The following is a 5175-nucleotide window of genomic DNA, read 5'->3' on the forward strand; positions in this document are numbered from 1 at the left end:
TTTTATATGTGGTCATTTATACTGACAAAAATTTAGAATACTGGGTGGGAACAATTCAGAATTCCTCTCTTAAGAGAATCCAGGCTGGGCTCAGTGGCTCACGCCTGTAATCCTAGCACTCTGGGAGGCTGAGGTGGCGGATTGGTCGAGGTCGGGAGTTCGAAACCAGCCAGAGCAAGAGTGAGACCCCATCTCTGCTATAAAATAGAAAGAAATTAATTGGCCAACTAACATATATATAGAAAAAATTAGCCGGGCATAGTGGCGCATGCCTGTAGCCCCAGCTACTCAGGAGGCTGAGGCAGCAGGATTGCTTGAGCCCAGGAGTTTGAGGTTGCTGTGAGCTAGGCTGATGCCACAGCATTCACTCTAGCCTGGGCAACAAAGTTAGACTCTGTCTCAAAAAAAAAAAAGAAAGTATCCAACTTCATGCAAAATATGTTTATTTGCTGACCTTAACCTGTTCAATAAAGCCTGTGTCCCTTGCACTCGGTGCAATGTGCAGAGTTTTTAGTTCTCAGAGGGGAAACCCCAGGTCCCTGTGGATAAGGAAGAGGCACAAGGAAGGCCCTATGAGCTCTGTCAGGCTAAGTTAAAAAAAGTTACCCAAAATGTTTTCCCTTAAGGGTCTGCTGCTCATATTGTCTTCAACAATAAGGAGATGTATGAGCTTAGGTTAGAGGAAGACCAAAAAAGAATGCCTAGAATTCCCTTCTAACTTCTTCACCTAGGTACTTTTCTTAAAACTCATCAACCAGGGCCAAAGGGTCCCAGACCCATCCTCTTCAGAGAGGTAGGCCAGGCAAGCAAATACATGCCATCATTGTTGGTATGGTTGGTGTTCCTTGTGCACAGATCAGTGCTAGGCACAGAAATCCTGGTGTCATGGCAAGGATTTTGAAGTCATACCTAGGGTTTGCTATGTTGCTCAAGGGCACCACTGCCCTTACTGGAACTCAAAGCCTATTCGCTTATTTGAAAATACACACTGTTACATGGTAGTGATAAGAATTAAACAATATACAGGAATGCATCTTAAGTGTGCCTGGCAGAGAATGATCACTTAAATTAATGCAAGGACCCCCTAGTCTGCGCCAGCATCTCCAGCCACACTGTAGCACAGGGACGCCAGACCTTCAGGCTGGATGGCTGTCTTACTGGTCCAGTCACCCCACTACACAGAGGAAGCCACCCAGAGAGGTGTGGATTGTTTATGCTTTATAACATATTTCCCCAAAATTCTTAAGTCTAAAACACAAACTGCCAAGAACTATGAGGGTCTAAGATTTTATCCTTTCTACAGCCTAACAAGTCACTAACAGTGGTGGTCAGGGCCACATCCACTCCCCTCACCTGCCACGTCCCACTGGGCAGTGCAGAGAGCCCTAGTGGGTACATTCACAAAGTGTGTGTCACTGGAGAAACTCGTAGGTTGTAAGCCTGTTTTGTTGGGAGCTCAGGGCCACTGCCTCTTCCCTCAAGTTTTCTGCTGCCAACATAGCCTTGAGAAACTGCCTAGGTGAAGCATGGTAAGGCCTTCATTTTGCATACAGTAAGAACATGTAGGGAAGCCTAGATGATAGCAGATCACTTCTGTCAGTGATCTGGCTCAAGGCCTAATGCTTTGTTGGCTGAAATTGAATTCTGACACAAATCGCCACTCCAGTCATACCCTTAACCTGAGAGCAGCTGGGACTACATCCATTTTATCCTCTCAGAGCATCTAATTAATGCTACTATCCACAGCCCCATGCAGCAGCAAGAGGCCAAAGGCAGTGCTGACCTCAGTCCTGCCCCAAAGTCCTGGTCATTCAGCTGTCAGCCAGTTGCAAGGGGAATGGTGGGCCTTATTTCAAACAGTCTGCTGCCTGTTAGGACTCATTGAAGACCTGCTGATCTTTGGTGTCTGCCAATAATTTCAGAGAAATATTTGGCCCCAAAGACCCCATTCTCCCATATACAAATGTGTAGCCCAGAGAGACACAGGTCATGTTGCTAGGTTAAATGCCATGGTAGGGCCACTGAGAAGCCATGGCCTCAGTCACTATGCATGGCATTACCCAAGAGCAACTTATAGATTTGTATCAGATTGAAACAGGTTATGCTGAGCCAAGTGTTTTCAGGTTTGGGGGCTTTTGGTGGTGACAGGGGGCACAGCAGAGCCCAGGATAGTTGTGTCCACATGAGTTTCTGTCTTTACAGCCTGTGGATGGGCGTCTGAGTGATCACCAGCCACTACTGCTGAGTTTGGGCATGCCATGAACTGTGTGCCCAGACTGCAGTGTTGGTCCCAGGGGTAAAATTCTAATCGTTGTCCCCTCACCTACACCTCCACCATTGGGGGCTGCTCCCAGTGTGCCAGGATGGTGGCTCTCCATGGGCAGAAAGTCAGCATCCACTTCAGTTGCTGTGACTTTGCCCCTTTCCTAGCTGCCTTTTGCTTGCACATTGTGGAACACATACATGATGTCCCTGCCTTGGCTACTACCATGGGTCTTGTGCTCAGGTCATGTGCTCAGGTCATCTTCACATCTAACATGGGATTTGGCAGACTTTTTCAGTAATGAGCTGTAAGAGTTTAAGGCTTTGTGGGCCACCCAGTAATGGGACAAGAGTCAAGGTACCCAGTGAACTTGACACAGTCCCCACTACCTGCAACACCAGGTACTGGCCTTTCCAAAATGCTACTCATTAAAAGTCTGACTCTGCCTCCCTGGCCTCATCTCAGTCCTTTGTGAGACAACTTCCTGATTCATGATCAGTACAAAAGTAGTAGAAGGGTATTTGGGAAGTTCTGAAAATCCCAGATTGTGCCCTGAGCATAATGCTGCTTTCTTTCCCTTAAGATCAGGTGGCCAGTGGAAACAACCCAAGTGCCTATCAATTCATGAGTGGATTGATAAAATGTGGGATATGTATGTATACCATGGAGTACTATTCAGCTCTAAGAAACAACGGTGATATAGCACATCTTGTATTTTCCTGGATAGAGCTGGAACCCATACTACTAAGTGAAGTATCCCAAGAATGGAAAAACAAGCACCACATATACTCACCAGCAAACTGGTATTAACTGAGCAGCACCTAAGTGGACACATAGGAACTACATTAATGGGGTACTGGGCGGGTGGGAGGGGAAAGGGGTGGGTTTATACATACATAATGAGTGAGATGTGCACCGTCTAGGGGATGGTCACACTTGAAGCTCAGACTTGTGGGGGGTGGGAGGGCAAGGGCATTATTTGAAACCTTAAAATTTGTACCCCCATAATATGCTGAAAAAAAAAAAAAAAAAGGCCAGGTAGCTAAAAAGGGGTAGGAGATTCAAACTTCATTCTGCTTCAGCACCTGGATTCTCTCTTTGGACTGACATTGTCTCTGGAGGCTAAGTCAGCTCCATCTGGAATGCTTGTTCACCATGTTGACTTCTGATTAATCCCTGTTCCAGGAATGCCTCTAAAATTTCTACTTATCTACTCTTACTATAAATCCTGCCTCTAAACAATCCTGACCATAATCCTGCCCTTGGGCAGACTCACGTTGCATTATTGCCTTTCCCTGGGAGACTGACTTCAATTGTCACACATAACCCCTCCTATGGGTGTTAAGTCCTGGCTCTGGGTAGGTGGCAGTGTGGATCCACCATCTCACGGAGGCCCCTGACATGGCCTCTGTCCATAAGTCCCTATTAAATGTTTCTTTCTAAGAAACTGGATAAGCCAACCACGTTCTTCAGCTTTTCAGCTTCCTCAGACTTAGGGGTAGGTTTGTGTAGACCTGTCCATGGAGGAACACGGTCCTAGATCAAAGTCAGGCAAACTTGGGCTTTGCTGCCCACTTTCTATGGTCTAAGAGCTAAGAGTGGTTTTTACATTTCTAAATGGTAGAGAAGGATTTTTAAGGTAGGATGGTGAAACACCAAGGAAGAGTCAGACCTAGGGTTTTCAAGCTGTGAGACTTTGGACAAATCCCTCCTTGTCTCTGGATTTTAACTCCTTATGGGTAAATTAAAGGGGTTGGATATGACAATCTCTAATGTCCTTTCCAACTCTAAAAGGCAAAAACTTCCTTTAAATAAGTGTTCCCCAAACTGTTCCAAGAATACAGTTAGTAGGCCAGACACGAAGACTCATGCCTATCCCACCACTTTGGGAGGCTAAGGAGGGAGGATCATTTGAGCCCAGGGGTTCGATACCAGCATGGGCAACACAGCAAGACCTCATCTCTACAAAAAGTTTTAAAAATTAGCCAGGTGTGGTGGTGCACACCTGTAGTCCCAGCTACTCAGGAGGCTGGGGCAGGAGGATCACGTGAGCCCAAGAACTTGAGGTTGTAGTGAGCTATGATCATGCCACTGCATTGCAGCCTGGCAACTGAGCAAGAACCTGTCATTCATTCGTACATATAAATAAATAAACAAAAGAAGACTATTTTGTGACATTTGAAAATTACATTAAAATCTAATTTCAGTGGGCAAAGTGTCTCTGGGACCCGGCCATGCCCACTGTCTTTCTACAGCAGAAACGTGTGTCACACTAGCTGACTCCCTGCTGTGGCCTGGGCTCTCCGTCCAGGGATTTGGGAACAGCATATTTAAAGGAGAAGACTATATGAAAAGAAAGGAGATGGGAGGGTTAGGCAGCATGGCAAATGATTACATACTTGTGAAGCTCTAATTAGTGCTCAGTAAATCTATATTTTACATAAGTCAAGTTGGACATTCAAAAAAGGAATGTGGAAAAGTTGATTATGTTGTCTGCTTCACAGCAGGCAGAGGAGTGGCCAATCTCATCTGTTCTTGATTCACATCTGTGGAGAAACTGGCAATTGACATTGTCAGTGTGAAACTTAACAGAATTCAGGTCCAAGGATTTATTTGTGTTGTAACTCCAAGTTTATAATTGGCACGTGCATGTTCTGTAGGGGCCATATACCCTAAAAAATTTAGGACTAACTAGGCAACTCCCTGTACTCAATCTGTGAAGAGCAATCTGGAAAGGCAAGGGACCTTAGTTGTGGGAACCTGGCTTATGCGTAAAACACACTATTGCTTTTGAGGTGAGGATAGCAGTGGTGCATGATTTAATTCTCAGGCTCAGTTTCCCTTTTGACACGAATTTTGGGGGATCCAAGATGTTATTCTTCTTTCACAAGGATGAGGAGTCCTTGTTTAGA

This window comes from Microcebus murinus, chromosome 7 (genome assembly GCF_040939455.1).
Source record: "Microcebus murinus isolate Inina chromosome 7, M.murinus_Inina_mat1.0, whole genome shotgun sequence".
NCBI lineage: Eukaryota > Metazoa > Chordata > Mammalia > Primates > Cheirogaleidae > Microcebus > Microcebus murinus.